Source organism: Odocoileus virginianus, chromosome 6, assembly GCF_023699985.2.
Source record: "Odocoileus virginianus isolate 20LAN1187 ecotype Illinois chromosome 6, Ovbor_1.2, whole genome shotgun sequence".
Lineage (NCBI taxonomy): Eukaryota > Metazoa > Chordata > Mammalia > Artiodactyla > Cervidae > Odocoileus > Odocoileus virginianus.
Window position 1 is genome coordinate 36,946,025 of NC_069679.1, and position 19,454 is coordinate 36,965,478.

Genomic DNA, 19,454 nt, shown 5'->3' on the forward strand with positions numbered 1-19,454 from the left:
AGCCGCGCCCCTGCCCAGTCACCCGGGAGACTCCGGGGCGGGGCGAGGGCTGGGAAGGGCGCGAGGGGCCGGGCTGTCGTTGAAAGGCGTTGGCCGAGCCCCTCCTCAGCCTTCTTTCCGTTAAGCTCACTGCGGGCTTCAAGGTTGGCCACACGCCCTCAAGGCAGCAGCAGGCTCGCCAGTCGAGAGGCTGTGGAGGCCGGAGACTCGAAGAGCTAAACTGTTGCCCAGGCCTTGAACTGTAGCAGAGCCATATATTCTTGTGGTGACCGTGGCCTTAGGAAAAGAATTCTTCCTCTAGGATGATTGTGTTGGAGCTGCGCAAGCCTTATATAATGCAACCAGCCTATGGGGTGGCCTTGGGGGAACCGCTGGAACATTTCAAACCTTGTCCTGGGCAGGGGGTTATATGGTGGATGTTAAATTGGGTAAAATTTGTAGTTACACCCATAAATACAGAGTATGAGCTGATGACTTCTCTTTAGCTCAAGGTTGAGGAGTTTTAGCCAAGTTTTCTGATTCCAAGGGGGGAGCAGACATGCCTTCTGCTATGAGTGACTGATGGGATCATTGCCATCAGTTTAGTGAAACCTCCACCCAGATAGGGTTTCATGGACTCTGCCTCTGTACCCAGATTCCTGTCCCCACGAGACAAGCCTAGGGGTTCCCGTCATTCAGGCCATCTCTATTTTCTTTAGTTCCTTTCTTTTCCCTATCAAAGTCCTCTCCTTCTTCATCTCTTAGGATAAAATAGTTTAACCTCTCTTCCCCTTCTTACTAGATATGAGGAATTCCCCAAATGACTTTTGATGTCATTGGAGAAGTCACTTGGTTAGGGTTAGGGTTAACAGTTAAGCATGCTGTTAGGTTCAGGGGATGAGACAAAAGACTATTGCCCTCCAGTGGGTTCCCTCCCTAATGGGAGGAAGAGTTTGGTGTCTTAAGGCAGACATTCTGGCTTATAGGTTAAGCGGGATATGTGAGCTGCATTAAGGCTCTGAAGTTTGTTGATGAGGCAAAATTTGTGGTGGTCCTGCACTTGGAGTCCTGAAATGATATTAGACTGGATCTGGATGTGGGCTCACCAGAGTTGCTGGGCATTGTGGGGTTGGGGATGGGTGTTTTTCCCAGAAACCAGAACTGGGGAAGTAAAATAGATAATACCTGGGGTAGTGAGAAAGGCTGCCTTTAAGGTCCTGTGGTGGGGCTGCTCTTAGAACTTGTTTTAAAATAGGTTAAGCCAGTATAGGGACTGTTCACATCCATGGTCATAGTCATTAGAAAAGACTTAACTGCAGTCCTCAGGGACCCAAAGGAAAAGAGGATGGCACATCACTGCTGATAGTTGTTCCTGACCTAAGAGACACATGTGGGCTTAACAGCAAGACTAATTCTTCCTTTCTCCTGAATTATTATTACCCTGTCTCTGTAACTGGGCCTGGAAGATAGAATCAATATTGCAGAGAGAATGGCAGTCAAATGCAATTTTAAGGGCTGTTAAGAGTTTGGGATCCAATCCTGAGATTGAATGCCATTTAGCATTCAAGGTCTGGCAAGTGGGTGTCAGAGTAGCAGGAGTCTGGTGGAGAAGGGGACATATGATATTCGTTGGGCATTTTGTCAGTATAAATGGCATCTCCATGGTCTGCTTACATCTTCTGCCTAACAGAAAGGACCCTGGATGGATGTATGATGTCAGCCATTTTCTAAACTGGGAAAATCTTTTTTGGTAATTTGCTGTTTTGATCTCTTAGCTCTGCCCTCCATGTTTGTATCAGCAAAGTGCCTAAAGTTAACCTGTGCTGTCGTCCCCCCACTGAAAACCTGCCCTCTATGCGGTTAAACTAGACAAAGTGGGAAAGAGTGTTGGATTCTGGTGGGAACCTGGGGTTGAATTGGTAAGGATCGTAAGTCTTGTCCCTTCCTCCAGCTGTGAGATCATCTGAGGAGGCCAGACACTTTTGGAACCCAGATTAGAATGGGGAAGAGGGAGTTTGCAGAGGCATCAGCCCTGAGGGAGTTTGCATTACGAGCAGAAAACAGGGAGGGATGTGAGATGCACATCAGTGGTGCTGAGCCCTCCGAGGGCTCTGCTGCAGCCTTAGGATGCTAGCTGGGGCCTTTGCTGTCACTCAGAACAGGGCCTCAAGCTGCCTCTTTGGAGCAGTGTGCAGAAAAAGCACCAGGTATCCTCGTGTTGAATGAGGAGACATACCCCTGAAAGCATCAGTTCCTAGGTTGATGGTAACTAGAAGAGTTTTTGGGGTAACTTTGAAGAAACCAGAGAATAGGTTAGAAAATACATGAATGGAAATGTCTTGTTCTTTGTGATAAGACAAAGGCAGAGGGGAAAGAATGATTTCTATTTACTGAACCCTTGGGCCTTGCTTTTGTGGGCCTCTTCTTCTTGGCTATTGCTTCATTTTTCATCATTTTTGAGGTATTCCTCTTTTTAGGATTTTTTTTCTTCTCACTTGCTTTAGGTCTGTCAATCCTTACCATAAAGGAAAAATAAATGAGGCCATGAATGACGAAAAAACTAGAGTAAGGAGAGGAAAAATCAGGAAAATTGCAGAGAATAAAAGCATTAGGGAATTTAGGCTACAACAGCAGAGAGAGGAGAAGAACTTGGGGGGAGGGGAATTAGGAGGAAAAGTTGATTCAGGTTAGAGATTATGTGAAAGGAAAGATAGAGGAATATTGAGGAAAGGGCAAAGGCTAGGAAGAGGGGGTCAGCTAGGGCAGAAGCATAAGAAACACCCAGACAAAACAGGAAGAACTAAACCTCCTTCCCTCTGTCTCTACTTTGCTACTCTCCTCTCTCTTTTCCTTCTGTAGAGCTTGTTGGCTACAAGCCAAGTCCTGAATAGGTACTGAGGATAGAAGATGAGCAAGAGTCCTTCCCTGCTCCACAAGAGGCCATATGTAGTGGGGAGATAATGTCTAGGCTGTCTGTAGGATTGTGGGGTGAGAAGTGGGTTTCTAGGAACTCCCTTTTCCATGTATAGGTAAGGAGGGGACTAAGAAAATGAAGACTTCTGCCCCTGGAATGGATCCTGAAGTTTTCTCTTTTAATTGTTATTGGCCCAGGGTGGAAGACCAGCTGATATGTATGGTCTAAGGCTTCAGACTCTCCTCACTGCTGCTCCTTGGGTTGTATCTTGGGGAACTGTTATAGGCACCCGGCAGGGGTCTGAAGTGAGTCAGGGATAGGATGTTTCCTGTGTCTGGGTGCCACACCCACAAGGCACCGCCAGAGGGGGCGATGATCACATCTTTCCCTGAAGTACTTCTGTGAGGTTCTAGGTCGTTCAGCAGCAACGCACCTTGGGCTCTTGCTTGGCTGTCATGCTATGTGCAAAAGAGAGTAAAAAGAAGTTGTGAGAAAATTGGGAAGTACAAAGAAGGATGAAGAAGCATCTTTATCCCAAAATAACAACAACAAAAAAAATAATCATCTGAAGAACAATTTGGTATCCAATTTATGGGTTCCTAAAGTCCAGGAAGCCCAAAAAACAGAGAACAATACCTCCCCCTCCTCTTTTGTAGAAGAGACCACCAATATTTAAGGGTTGTTAAGAGTCTTTGCTGAGACTGGGGAGGGGGTGGTGGGACAGAGCAGAAAGAGCCGAGGTTCTCACCCCTTGATGGGAGAGACTTTTGGGGGGAGGTACTTTTATGAAGGTATTTAAGAGCTTCCATATCCTTGCAGGTGGGAGAGTGTACAGAAAGTTTCCAGAACGATAGCCTTCTGAGAGAGTAAAGGTTTACTACGTATCTAGCTTTTTAGTTTTATAAAGCAGACAATGAAAAGTAACTGAGTTTCGGGCAACAGGGTTGGTGGGTTTTGAGTGGATCTGGGAACTCTTTCCTTCATGGTCTGTTTTGAAGGTATTCCCTTCTGTTGAAGCAAATTGAGAGAGGGTCTCAAGGTCCCCTGGCCAGAGTCCAAAAGACCCTGAAACTAATGTACTGAGTGGATGGACACTCTAACCTATAGACACAAAGTCAGATGAAGGACATTAGCTGCACTACTGTCATTTTACCAAATATTTTGAAGAGTGTTTTGTGTACCAAAGTCCTGTAATGATGGGCAGAATGTTAAGCTGGATAGATGTCTTCACTACAAGAGCAGCACCACCATATTTTGCTATATTAACATGGGCCTTTGAAAACTTTCAAAAAATTGCCACAGTCTTTGGACAGTGTTTAGTTTTTACTGACCCAGCCCAGCAACAATGGCACGAAGTCACAAGAGATTCCCCATCTTCATTTCTTTGAGCAGATAGCCAGAGGAGGAGTTCTGGGTCATTGAGGGTGTGACCAGAGACTTTATGGAGATTCTGGAATCTCTGACTTATGAATTGATTAGGGGTTTTCTCACCTGGCTTTGCCCTACTGGAGGTGTTTCTCTGGCCATTTAGCAAGTTTCCTGACATCTTTGTCTTCCTATGACTTTTCCAAATCTTTTTCTAGCTCTCATAGCTCCCTTTTGGTATACATTATGCCTTTCCCTAAGATGTTATTGGCTGTTCTCACAACTAAGCTGTTCTTTGGGAAAAGGCCAGTATTTCCTAACTATGGAAAAAACAAAAACCTGTGTATCTTACCACTTCTGGCATCTGGTTTTGTTTTCCTTTAAATGGTGTTTAGTGTCTGGACTCCAAAGCCTGTAATTCTAATGACATTTTTCTGGTAACCCTGCCTGGGAGTAATGCTTGCAGCGTGTGGTGACCCAAGGACTAAAGAACCGATAAAACCAAGGAGGGTCTTGGAATGGAGTAACGGAGAAACCAGACCCTTATGGTCCTTCCCTCCCCCATATTGTAGCTATTAACGGATTTCAGGTCCTCCTGAGCAGTATAACCTCTGTCCCATCCTACCCCCCACAGGGAGAAGGTATTCGCCTTGCTCTTCCCCCACCCAGTATACGTGCCTCATCCTATCAGCAAGTGACCTGCAAGACCCCTGCCCACTCCTTGTACCCTGGCTATAAAAGTGGACTAAGGATCCCTGTTCAACGTCCGTTCTCTCGAGCTGCCCACAGTTCTAACAGTATCTTCCAGTCTAATAAATTATTTCCCTCTCTTTCTGTCTCAAGTCTGGACATTCTTTTCCAACCTGTGCCTGGACCATGACACAGAGTACAACTATAAATAGCACGATAGGTGCCAATCTGCAGTCTCTTATAGTCCTCTTAGACTTGACGTTCAGTTTTAAAAATAACTGCTTGTTGAAAGGGGTTGCCAATGAGTTTTCCCTGGGTAGAATCTTCATTCCAAAATGGGAAATATTATTTGTGAAACTGTTTTGAACAGGGGACAAAAAGCCTATATTCTGGTCCAGGCTGCAGACTATGAGCTCTGTGAATTTTGGCACATCTTCAGATTGCTTTGGGTTTTGGTTTCCTTATGGGTAAAATTGGGATATTATACCTACCTCACAGGGTTGTTGTGAGGATTAAATGTGCTCTATAATATGTCATACCTTATAAATATTTGCAAATTTTTGTTAGGATATAAGAGTTCTTTAAGAATATTCCCTTGCCACATAGCAGATATGCTGACATTTCTACTATCAGATTAAAGATTTTCATTGTCATGTATTGCATAGTTGTCTTTGGAACAAAATTTTATGTTTTTAGGTAAATATTTCTGGGTAGAAAAGATTCATGGCTTTCATGTTTCCTAAAGAGGGGATTCATTGACCTAAAAATGTTAAAATTCAGCACTTCAGAATTGGAAAGTTGGATTCAGTAACAGAAATTTATTGCTTCCAGAAGGTCCCTTTTAACATGTCTGCAGTAGTACTTGAAATGTTTTTTTAGATAGTCAAATTCTTAATGTGGCCTGATGACTATACAGAATATTTTGAAATCAGTGCTGAAAATCTTGGACATATTGTCATGGTAGCAATTAGATTATCCAATTGCCTACAGTGTGAGGGTAGGTGTACAACAAATTATTAACTTATATGGCCCTAGGAAAGTCACCTGACCTCATAGAGTCTGTTACCTTATTTGTGAAGTAAGAGATTTGACCTTGAATATTTTCAAGGTTGAATTCTAAGCTGAATTCTCTAGGAGAGTGAGACCAAAGTTGGACTTTGATGGAACCCTACTGAGGACGAAATGAACGAAGCTCTGTGGAAGAGGAAAGAGAGGGAGTGTCTGGGTGAGCATCCAGGAAACCAACCCTCCGTAAAAGTGGAAATGGGGACCTGCTAAGGTGAAGAGCCAGAGTAGTCTGGGCAGTCGAAGAGCTGGGGGCTACTTTAAGGATAAAAGACTTTGATGCACCAGAGGCTTAGCCTCCAACTTTCTCCATGGGACTGACTTGCCAGAACACAAGCTGTTCCTCAGCAGGAGAACACATCATCTCCCAGAACTTTCAAAACTTCTCCCAGCTTTCACAGGAGCAAGTGCCTGGAGTCTTCCCACTTTCCACGTCAGTTAGCTATTTCTAGAACCTGCTGCCCTACAGACATCTGAAGCTACAAGTAAGTCAAGGAATGGCAAGGCTGTTTGGAGTGATGAACCCCGAGACTGTACTTTTTTAAGATGCATTGGAACTCCCACTCCCACATGAGGGATTTTAAGCATAAAATATTTATATTCTTAAATTTCTTTATCAATACATAATTATTAACTAAAGTCTATAGTTTACATTCACTATAGGGTTCATTATTTGTGGGTTGTTTCTTTTTTAACTGGCTTTTGAGGCTATTTGTGCATGTAGGATGACTGTCTCATCATGTAGTAAGTGTATATTTAGCAGCCAAAGAAACTACCAAATTGTTCTTTGGATTGATGGTACCACTTTACATTCTTACTAACAGCGTATGAGTATTCTATCCTTACCAACACTTGACATTATCCTTTTAATTTTAGCGTTTGAATGGTTTTTGAGATATCTCATTGTGGTTTAAATTTTCAGTTCTCTAATGACTGGTGATGTTGAACATCTTCCGTTATTTGCCATTCACATTTTCTTTGAGGGCTTGCCTTGTGGCTCAGCTGGTAAAGAATCCAAAATCCATGCTGTTAACCACTACCTTGTTTAACCTGCCTCAGAGGCCCCACTGCTCTGCAATTACCGGGCTTGAAAATCTAGGCTTTTATCTCTGAACCTTAGTTTTCTCTTCACATACATACTTCATAGTTCATTGTGGGAATGAAATCTATTCATGTAGATCTATGCATGGTGCCTCACTAGTAAACGCAAGCAATGTGAGTTATCGACAGCATCGTCATTATTACTAAGGGCCAAATGCCCACAGATATATGTTTCCAGGTTTGCCTGCCCCTCACACTCTCCCTCACCTGTTGCCCTGCAACAGGTAGGTTTCTGACAGCTCACAGTTACTCCCAGGCTGTCTCCACCTTAGTTTTCAGGCCTCTATGTAGCTCAGTGGGCTTCCCTTGTGGTTCAGCTGGTAACGAATCTGCCTGCAATGCGGGAGAAGCCTGGGTTTGATCCCTGGGTTGGGAAGATCCCTTGAAGAAGGGAAAGGCTACCCACCCCAGTGCTCTGGCCTGGAGAATTCCATGGACCATATATATAGTTCATGGTTGTCGCAAAGAGTCAGACACGACTGAGCGACTTTCACTTTCTGTTTTCTTTGAAGTGTCTGTTCAAATCTGTTGTCCTCCTCTCCACGTATTACTGAGTTTCAAGAATTTAAAAAATCTAGATATAAACCCTTTTACAGATATAGCTGATGTTTTCTCCCAGTATGTTTCTTGTCTTTTCATTTAGCAGTGTCTTCTAAAGAGCAGAAATTTACAATTTTGGTTAAGTCTAGTTTATCAGTTTGTCTTTTATATATATACATTGTATTTTAGGAGTAGTATCTAAAAAAAACTGTAGCCTAACTAAAGATCACAAAGGTTTTATTTTGCTTTCATCTAGAAGTTTTATAGTTTTAGATTTTACATTTTGAGTTAATCTATTTTGAGTTAATTTTTGTATATGGTAAAAAAAAAAAAGTTGTGTAAAGTACTTCAAAAATACGACTCAAAGTTCACTTTTTATTGGCATATGGGGATCCAGTTGTTCCAACACCACTTACTGAGAAGATCATTTCTCTACTGCTTTGCAACTTTGTTAAAGATCACTTGTTAATATATGTGTGCTTCTGTTTCTGAACTTTCTATTGTGTTTCATTGATTAATTTGTTCATCTTTGCGCCAATATCATATTGTTTTGATTACTACTACAGTAGCTTTACAATAAGTCTTAAAATCAGATAGTATAATTGGTCTTCTGACTTCTTCAAAGTTGTTTTGAATCTCCTAGGTCTTTTGCATTTTGCATTTCCATGTGAGTTTTAGAATGAGCTTATCGTCAGTTTCTCAAAAAATGCTTTCTGGAATTTTTATGAGGGTTACTTTGAATCTATAGCTCAATTTTAAGAGAATTGCTGTCTTAATATTGAGTCTTCTGAACTATGAACTGTGGAATAGCTCCCTATGGGTCTTCTGTAATGCAGGCAGAATCTTTACCATTTGAGCTACCAGGGAAACTTATTTGTTAGATCTTCTTTAATTTCTTTCCACAATGTTTTGCAGTTTCAATTATAGATCTTGTACATCTTTTGTCAGATTTATCCTAAGTAGTTCATATTTTTCAATGCTTTTGTAAATAGTATTGTTTTCTCAATTGTTTGTTGCTGGTTTTGACAAATATAATTGATTTTTGCATATTGATCTTACATCTTACAAATTCACAAGGCAAACTTACTAGTTCTAGTAGGTTTTTTATTTTTAAGACTTCATCATGTTTTCCTGTTTTCTATGAATAAAGACAGTTTTGTTTCTTTTCCATTCTGGGTGTCTTTCCTTTTATTGCCTTATTGTACTAGTTAGAAACTCCAGTGCTAAATAGAAATGGTGAGAGGGAACATGTTTTTCTTTTTCCTGAACTTAGGAGGAATGCATTCTATTTTATACTGACAAGGTATAGTCTTGTTAAAATTATGATGATAGCTGTAGATTTTCTTAGATGTCCTTTATAAGATTAAGGAAGTTCTCTTCCATTATTGATTCACTGAGAATTTTAAGCCAAGAATGGATGTTGGATTTTGTCAAATGGCAAATGGTTATCATCCTCTGAGATGATTATGTATTGTGGTTATTTTGAAAAAATAAACTAGCTCTATTGACTAGAAAAATTAGGAGCAAAAGGTTACTTTTTTAATAGTGATACCCTTATTTTATGATTTTCTAGCAATCAGCAAACTTTTTCTGTAGTTAATGTTTCAGATAATATTTTAGGCTTTGTAAGCTACATACAATGTCACTTATTCTTTTTTTTTTTTTTTTAAACTATTCTTAGCTTATATTCTAAAATTTTAGACTGGCCACCGGAACTAAAAATAATTTTTACATTATTACAGAATTGGCTATATAGTTGTAAAAAAAAAAAAGTAACTTCAGTAGCAACAAAAATGTATATGATCACCAAACCAAAATTATCTACTGGCCCTTTGCCAAAAAAAACCTTTGCAAATCTCCTATTCTAGAATATTGTTACAGAATACTTTTCAAGGAGTATTACATTTTTACATATTGTATATGGCCTAGATTAAATTAAACCAAGAGTGGCAGCTTCTCCTATTCTTAAACTGGGAATTTTTAAGTGTGATTATTAAATATGTGGCATGAAGAAGCAACTGATAAGGTCAATTTCATTGTTAGTCTGGAAATTAATTGATGGAAACTATGCTTGATTTCTCAGACATTGAAATACCTGGCTCCCAGGTTAAGAAACAGCACTGTCTGAGACTTGCTTCTTTGGAAACAAACCAGGTATAGTCTTGATCGGCTGGGTGTTAAAATACTCACTTTAAGTGCATTTAAAACGGACACTTGCGTAGCAGTAATTATAGTCCAGGTATTGTGTTATGGGTTTTGTTCTCTGAGCATGTCTCCTGTCTACAAAATGGGGATGATAACGATGTTAATAACAGCTTCCTTGTAGAGTTGCTGAGGGGGTTGCTTGTGTTTAAGCTACTTAGCTAAGATGCTCATACAGGTGGAAACAGAATCTGGCTCTTAACTCTATATTGTGCTATTTCCCCAGTGCATTAAGTTCTCCTTTCTCTGCTTCCTCCCTTTGCCATTTGATCTTCCTCTCCAGGTCCTCTAGGTTGTCACAAAGACTGAAAAGTTCCATTGGCACTAAATAAAGTGAACTAACAAGATTTATGGTAGTTTTTAAGCAGCATTCAATTTTAATTTGCAGAACAAAACAGTGTTTTATTAATCTTTATTTCAGTCTGGACTTAATATCTGTTCAAGAATTCAAAACCTTATGAGTGAGGAAGGTCAGAATATTTTAGAAAGGGAGAAAGAGAGAGATAAGAAGAATGAAATTAAAGAAACTACGAACTAGAAAAGCTTCCACCCTTTTCTTACCTGAAAATAGAATTGAAATTTGGAGGTAGTCAAAGTACTTTCTCCCTTATTTGGTTTCATTTGGATCAATTTAACCAGTTTGTGTGTTTTTAGAGGAACCTCTCTGGGGTAACCATTGACTGCATGTTAATTATGACACTACTTTCAAAGGTCAACAAACAAAATAACCCAAATCAAAATGACATGTCATTCATTATAAACTACGTTGATTCATTCCTCATACCTTGTACATCCCCAGGGCTACTGGTTTTCTTCCTAGGGAACAGGCAAGGATGCACCTGTCTGATGGGGAGTTCCACACAGGTCCACACTACTGATTCACTCTTGTGACTGGTTTCCATCCACTGTCCTGGGCCAGGCCTGATTCAGTTCTCCCACAGGCTCATGGTTCTTGGTTTTCCCCTTTCAGCATAAGTGCATTGCTCTCTTACCAAGCCCCTAGTGGTATGGCTTCACATTTACAGCAGTTAAGTAGTATGGGTCTCTCTCTGCCTGTCAGGGGCCCAGCATTTGACCTATAAAGGAATCAGGGAAAGCTACATTATTTTCAAGCTTCAACATTTTCACTTTTTCTTGAGCTTTCAGTGAACTCATGTACTTTCCCATCTATCTAAAGCCTTTTTATTTTACCCAGATCTGTCCTTTCCCAAGTTCCTGGGTTCTGAAGTGGCACCTGTTACACTGACTATATTTAAAACTCCATCCTAATATCATCAAATATTACTCACATTCATTGTCTAAAGTAGCTTCATGTCCATCTCCCAAGAGAAGTATCTAATTCTTAAGGGACAAGGGTTCTACTGTGGAACACCATCATTTTGGTAAATCTAGAAAATACCGACAAGCAATGAGATAAAGATTGGAATTATCTGCAACCATCCAGAGTCAACTTGCTGGCAACATTTTACTGGATATCCCCACAGTGTGTGCCCTATATACATTTTTTTTTTTTTCAGAAATGGGATCATTTAGTACAATTCTGTCTACCACACTGATTTTTTCATCTTTTATATAAGTGTGCTTTAATTAACAAATTAACAAATTTGTTAACAAATTAACAAAATTAACAAATCTCCTGTGGTCCACAGGCCCCATTCCAGGAGGATTTTCATGTGGAAGGTGAATGGACACCAACCAGAGACTAGAGACGCTGAGAACAAGGACCCCCTGCGTTGCTCTGTCTCCTCAGTGAGAGGGCAAGTGTGCTTTTAAGTGTGGGATATTTGAGTTCTTTTGTGTGAGGTTTCCTTGAAACTGTGCATTTCCACTCACAAAACAAATGGTGCCATAGAATGCCTGGCACTAAGGTATAAATGACTTATTGAAACCTTCCCGACATTTGTGCTATCTTACAACATATGTACTTCAAGGCGATACTAGAGCATTGTGATAAAGTGGACTTTTGATGACATATGATCTGACAAAGCATTTATTTGTGTGAAATATCTTTCAAAGATGACACAAATTAATATTTAGTACTATATGTTTTAGATAAGGATTTCTTCATATTACTTGTATACAAAAATGTCATGTAACTTGAAGCCCTCACTTGCAAAGGGCAGCAATAAGTGTTATGTATTAGCCATTGGAGGGCCCTTCACTATTGAGACTGTACCAAGGCCCAAAGTCTTAACTCTGAGAAAATATTCAAGGGAGTGTGGGGAGCTTTTGTTTTTTAGTCCATTGGTTCATCTTGAAGATGCCTGAACTCCACTGACCCTGGGCTGGGCTGGCTGCAGTGAATTTACCACTGCTACTCTCAAAAGCTATGTTCATGGTATATAGCTTCCCATGGGGCCATTATATTTTCTCCTTTCCAATATGCCTCTATCTCAGGGATGCTGAATGTGAGTAGAGTGATAATATTATTATATTAGCTACCATCCAAAGTGGAAAGCCCAACCACCTCAGTGGATCCAGAATCTGTCTTTTTTTCAAATTGGGCACTGCGTCCTTAGAGCCTTGTTGGGTCTCTGTCATCTAGTCAAAGTGGTGACGAAGGGGATTATTCAAGCTGGTTTGTCTGCAACTAGCTTGAAACATGCACACGGTGTCATTCCAACTGTGAACCAGAAAGTATGACTCAAGACAGATGTCAGACTGTACTTCTATATAGAGAGACTTTCAGTTTTTACCAAGGCACTCCAGTCATCTCTCTTAAAAAAGACCCCCTTCACAGCACACAGAACTTTAAAAGTAGAAGGCAGAGGGACATGGCAGATTATGCTAACAGTATTTGAATAAAATATATTTAAGGGAAATGCTAATTGCAGAGAATATCTGGCATTTTAAGAGAAAAAAATTGTTCTTAAGTTGAACCAAGTTTTATCCTTTGTATTATGGAGAATGAAAAGTATCTTATAGCCCTTTAAATTTCCTTAAGCAGCAACTGTTCTTTAGTAAATCTGGGAAAGCTTCATGGATGAGGCAAGACCCTGGCCAAATTGAGAAATTTCATGTTTCCCTTGGGAAACAAATAAATTTGAATAGTCTTGTTAAAAAGCAGAGGTGTAAAGGTGATATCTCGTTGCTTATGTGGTGGACAGTTGATATGGTTCCTATGATGATTCCTGTCTGTCCCAGCACTGAAGTTGTGCCATCTTCTCAATTGATGAGAATGGATACTGCTGACAGTAATCATAGCAACAGGAATAATGTCCCACTTTTGTTTGCCGTGTGGCTGAACCTGGCTAATATCATGAATCTCGGAAGTCCCAGGTTAAATACCACTATTTACTGTAATATTTTCTGTCTTCTCCATACAAAATTGATCCTCTTTGGCTTTTCCAAAATGCTTGTTTTTGTGTGTGTGAGTGTGTTCCATTACATGTGAAAAGTTTTCTCATAAAACTTACAGAAAATGTACATAATTCCATAGCTCCAGAGGGAGTAGTTTGAGAAGCATGGTGCTAAATAATAACTGATTACAGCTCACTGAGTGCCTATCTAGTAAGGCATCAGATGGTGCTCTGTGAGGAGGAATTTCTGAAACCTGGAATAAAGGGAGATTTGGGGAGCACCACTCAGGCAGCAATCACCTTATTAGTTGTATCTTATTCTAACAAAAATTTGTTGGGGCTTCCCTGGAGGTTCAGTGATTAAGACTTCATGCTTCCAATGCAGGAGACACAGATTCGATCCCTTGTTGGGGAAACCTAAGACTTGGCATGTCACATCACAAAAAGAAAAAAAACATTTAAGTTGCTACTGACTGGGCCTTTGGAATTAGTTCCAAGCTCAAGTTACACTTTACACTCTTGTTTATTGCAGGTAGAAAAATACCTCCTAGATAGCTGAGAAGATGAAATGATAATTGAGATATATTTAGTGTTCTCTGAAATTTCTGTAAACATTACCTAATATTCTAAAAGCGTTTACCTAGGTTTGGATTGATCTGTATGAGTTACAAACTAGCTTGTGCTTTTCCTTGTTAACATAGAGTAACCACTGACTGCATCTTAATTTTGGCCACTGATCATTAAAAACCAAGAATAAATTAATCAAAGACAAAACTGCACATGTCATTAACAGTAAACCATTCTTCCTTAAAGGCACTTTTCCTAAGTTACTAATCTTCTTCCTTGGGAATAGGTCAGAATCCTTCCATCACATGCTCAGTTCAACTCAAGTCAACATCTGGCATGTAGGTGCAATGGGCAGTTCCCGTGCAGCGTCCCATGACAGGCGTGAGGGCTTTTCCCATGGGAAGATGTTAATGTCTGTCTGCAACAGCATGTCGTTTCCTTAACTTTCTCTGAGCTGATAGACTTCGGTGACATGGACTGACATACACACAGTTAAGTGGTTGGATTTAATGGCCTTGCAGCACACAGCGCTCATTGGATGTACTCTTTTGTCAGCCCAAATGAGCCGCTCTTGTGCCCCCACTTTTCGGTGGTGGTCCTAGGAAAGCCCCAGGTAAAACTGTAATGTTAGTGGGTGTCCTGTGAGACAATTGCTTTTTCAAATTGTTTATACTTTGGGGGAGTATTTCAGAGAACTCATGTTTCCTGACAAATGTCTAGACTAGAAAGAAACAGGAGAAATTATTTTTAATATTGTATATTGTTTAACACAATATATCCAAAATATTATCATCTCAAGATGTAGTATTAAAATTATTAATGGTATATTTTACATTTTTAATACTAAAGCTTTGAAATCTTGTACTTTACAGTTAAAGCACACTGAAGTTTGAACCAGCCACATTTTAAGTGCCCAAAAGTCACACGTGGCTGATGGTCAGTGTTTTGAACAGCACAAGTCTAAACCTTCTTCTTTTACTCAGACCTGTCCTTCCCTAAATTTCCTGGGCTCTGAAGTGGCCAGTATAATATACAAATTCCATTTAAAGTCCTGTTCCTAATTTCTTCCCCTGGTGATTAAACAAACCACTACTTGATTAACATAGTCATAAGGCCTGCTCTTCCCAAACTGTATCTGCCCTTCAGAGAAGAAACAGTTGTTTTGTCCTATTACAGAAGTAACATGCTTATTGGGTTGATCAGAAAATACATTTAAGCAAGAGGAGAAAAATTTGAATACGCCATAATCCCATCACTGTCCAGAGATAACTACACACCCTGTTTTAGTGGCCATTCTGAAAGGCTTCATATGTATATCTTTCCCCAGAAATGAGATCATATGGTGCACATTGTTTTCTTATATTGCCAGCCATAACTTCAGTTTAAGTGATCTCTAACATAATGGATATTATTGTGTTGTTTAGTTGTTACGTTGTGTCTGACTTTTTTTGTGACCCCATGGACAGTAGCCACCACTGTGTTCCTCTGTCCATGGGATTTCCCAGGTAAGAATACTGGAGTGCATTGCTATTTCTTTCTTCGGGGAATCTTCTCAACCTAGAGATCGAACCCATTTCTCTTTCTCGGCAGGCAGATTCCTCACTACTGAAGCCATGGATGTTATACCTCAGTTTATTTAACCAGTCTGCCCAGAGGTTATCAGAAATGAGAACTTGCTATTGACAAGAAATGAATATTATTGGATATACCTTAAAGGTGGTCCTACCGCTCAGGAAGGACACGAGTGCATTTGTGATTAAATGAGGGATGGGTGAATTGTGTTAAGTGGAGGAATCTTTAGGATTAGATATTTCTACAAACGGAGACATCAGCATGTGCAGAGTGGCCATGGTGTGTGTGTTTTGAATGTGTCACCTCTCTGGTAGTCACTCCAGAGTGAGAACAATTGAACGTAAGAACAATCACTTATGAGGCTGTGGTGTGTTGCCCAGACTACCACCCCACTTCAGTTTCTAGACACTCATTCTAGCTGCTAACAAAACACAGATAAATTCTTCTCCAGGAAGGAACTGCCTTAGTTGAGGGACTCAACCATGATGAAGGTCATGCCCACTTCCCTGGGAGACCTCTTGGCCAATGATGATCAATGAGGGCAAGAAGGATAATAATTGCCTGCCTCCTTACCTCACACTGAGATAACTCTTCAGGCCCCTCCCAGTTCCAGAGCTCTTTGTGGAATCTGCGGAGGCCTGTGTGGGGACTGCATCGCCACTTGCACCCCTCGGCCCAATCCTGCTCTCTTCGCTCCCCACAGGTGTATCTCTCAAGAGCATCTTCCAATAACGTAGTTAACATGCACATCTCTAGTTTACTCTGTTTCTCAGGGAACCCGGTCTGTGACAGACACTTAAAATTTTATTGATCTGACAAAGAGTTTATGTGTATATTTTACAGAAACAACTATTTAGTTCTAATAGTAATCGTTACAGATTTCTCCACAATACTGGTGTGTTGTGGGAAGGGAAATGTCATATTTCCCTTCTAAGTGAGATCTGGCTTGACTTTCTTCTTTCTTGAGAAGACAACTGAAAGTGTTCTCTATCCCGCCTTCTGTATGGCTCTTTCCAGGCTTCCCTGGTGGCTCAGATGGTGAAGGATCCACCCTGCAATGTGGGAGACCTAGGTTCAATCCCTGGGTTGGGAAGATCCCCTGGAGGAGGGCATGGCAGCGCACTCCAGTGTTCTTGCCTGGAGAATCCCATGGACAGAGGAGCCTGGCGGCTACAGTCCATGGGGTCACAAAGAGGCAGACACGACTGAAGCTACTTAGCATGCATGCATGGCTCTTTCCTTACCACTTGGACTGTACCAAGATCCCAGGCCTCTGGTCTGACAAAAAGCTGACAGGGAGGTGGGGAGGCCCTGCCCAGGCCTTAGCAGTCTTCTCCCCGGAGGCAGGCCAGTCCCCTTGTGGCACCCCTTGCCCTGAGCTGGCCTGGGCACTTCCATGCTCTACTCTGTACTTGTGTGGCTCCACAGCTCCCCACGTGGGGGAAAAATGCTCTACAACTTATTTCCTTCCTAGAAATTCCAGGCTTTATTCAGTCATTTCCTTATTCATGATGAGCGGATTTTATTCTTTAAACAGCAACAGTTGGTTGTGAGCCAGTTGGAAGCAGCCTCAGGAAAGTGGCAGAGCCTTAAGTGAATTGGCTAACTTTCATGTTTCCCCTGAAGAGGCAACAATTATAAATAGCTCTACCCAAGAAGCAGAAGTGTGGAAGTGACCTCCGGTTCCTGTGCTGGGAATAACGGGTGGTTCAATTTTTATGGGGATTCCTACATTTTTTCCTGTTTTAGAATCTGAAATTCCCCAGAAGTCACTGACAGATGGATCAGACATGGTATGATTCAGTCATTGTTATGGGTTGAATTGTTTCTCCCCAAAGTATTTGTGGAAGATCTAACTCCAGTACCTCAGAATGTGGCCAAATTGAGAAAAATAGCATGTTTACAGATGTAATTGGTTAAGATGAAGTCATATGGGAGTAGGGTAGACCCTTAATCCAATAAGACTTGTGTCTTTTTGAGAAGAGGTGAAACGCAGAGGCACAGACACGGGAGGGAGAATACCACGCACAGAGGCAGGCAGAGACTAAAGCGTTGCCGCTGTAAGCCAAGGAGCTCCCAGCTTCCGGCAAGTAACCAGGAGCCGGGAAGAGGCAAGGAAGGAGACTTCCTATAGGTTTCAGAGGAAGCACGGCTTGGCTGACACCTTCATTTTAGACTTCTAGCCTCCAGAATTAGGAGACAAATTTCTGTTTTCTATTTCTCAAAAGACAGCATAAAAATATGAAAAGCAAGTCACAGGGGAGATAGGTACAGTACTTAAAAGTGATCAGGAAGTAGTGTTCAGTGTGTGTATATATGTATAAGAGAAGGAAATGACACAATGATATATATATATTTTTAATTTAAAGCAATTTTATAGAAGAAAGCTGCATGATTAACTACACGCAAAATTGTTAAACCTCAATTATCAATGACAGAAATGCAAATTAGCATGATAATTTACTATTTTAAAATCACTGTATTAGAGTAAAGTAAGCCAGAAAGATAAACACCAATGCAGTATACTGATGCATATATATGGAATTTAGAAAGATGGTAACGATAACCCTATATACAAGACAGAAAAAGAGACACAGATGTATAGAACAGACTTTTGGACTGTATGGGAGAAGGCGAGGGTGGGATGATCTGAGAGAACGGCATCAAAACATGTATATTATCAAGTGTGAAACAGATCGCCAGTCCAGGTTGGATGCATGAGACAAGTGCTCGGGACTGGTGCACTGGGATGACCCAGAGGGATGGGATGGGGAGGGAGGTGGGAGGGGGGTTCAGGATGGAGAACACATGTAGATCTATGGCTGATTCATGTCAATGTATGGCAAAAACCACTACAATACTGTAAAGTAATTAGCCTCCAACTAATTAAAATAATTGGGAAAAAAAAAAAGCAGAGACATTACTTTGCCAACAGAAAAAAAATAAAAATAAAATCACTGTATTAGTATAGGGCTGCCATAACAAGGAACTACAGACCACAGGGCTTAAATAATGGAAATTTATTTCTGCACAGATCCGGAGCTGGGAGTCCAAATCCAGATGTTCTGTTGACTTCTAAGGGACTCTCTCCTTGGCTTGCAAGTGACAATCTTCTTCATATTGTCTTCCCTCTGTGCATGTCTGTTCTAATCTCTTCTTATCAGGATACCAGTCACATCAGATTATGGCCCCCTCTAATGACCTCATTTAACCTCAAATACCTTTTTATTTTATTTTTTATTTATTTATTTTTTTGCTGGTGAAGACTCTTGAGAGTCCCTTTATTATTTTTTTCCACTTGTTTTTATTAGTTGGAGGCTAATTACTTTACAATTGTAGTGGCTCTTGCCATACACTTTTAAACCAGCAATCTTGAATGGCAAAGAAGGCTAAGTGCCAAAGAATTGATGCTTTCAAATTGTGGTGTAGGAGATGACTCTTGAGAGTCCCTTGGACAACAAGGAGATCAAACCAATCAATCTTTTTTTTTTTTTGAAGTTCTCAAATTATTTATTTTCCACTCAAGCAAAGACACTTAGGCCACCGCAGTCATTTCCTCGTCTGTGTCACTTGACTCATCTTTCAGTTACAATTCCCCTAAATCTCTGTCTACAGCTGTCACAGCTTTCTTCTTACACTTCTTGGGCACCGCATCGCTAGCACAGACTTTTCTCATTTTAATGTTGGCAGTTTCTTCAGATCAAAATCCCATTCCCTAAAAGTTTTCAGATTATCTGCATTTAAAAAGTCTGGAAGCTCGTGGGCCTGGTACTGCCACCGCTCCCGCTCCAGGGTCTGCCTGATGGCCGCCTCCCGAGAGCAGTGCCTCCGGCCCTGCCTGTCCTTGAAGCTGTTCCGCAACTCAATCTGCTCCAGCTCGCTGCTGAATCGATTCAAATATCTTTCAATTAGTTCACAAGCATCTCTTTTTGAATATCCTACTTTTTTGGGATCAAGGTGATTTTGAAACCACTGCAGTTTTTCACCAATAAGGCTGAGACGCAACGCCTTTTCATTCTTCAATTTTTCCTTTTTTTCTTGTTTGTGGGCCTCTCTTGTAATTTGAGCTGCTTTTCTACTATATGGATGGATGACTTTTTTTTCTTGTCCTACACTTTTTCCCTTTGGTGCTTTAGGCATGGTGACATTCTCACGGCCCG

General features: G+C 40.8%; 1 long non-coding RNA gene and 1 pseudogene across 1 annotated transcript; one reads left to right on the forward strand and one right to left on the reverse strand.

Annotated features, from left to right (window-relative positions):
* Window positions 1-96: 96 nt before the first annotated feature.
* On the forward strand, window positions 97-18,032 carry LOC110152714 (uncharacterized). Its single transcript, XR_002318471.2, has 3 exons — window positions 97-6,498; window positions 9,738-9,808; window positions 11,506-18,032. It is a non-coding gene; the product is annotated as an uncharacterized lncRNA (long non-coding RNA).
* A 743-nt stretch (window positions 18,033-18,775) lies between these two features.
* On the reverse strand, window positions 18,776-19,434 carry LOC110152712 (translation machinery-associated protein 16 pseudogene; annotated as a pseudogene).
* Between the last annotated feature and the right edge of the window lie 20 nt (window positions 19,435-19,454).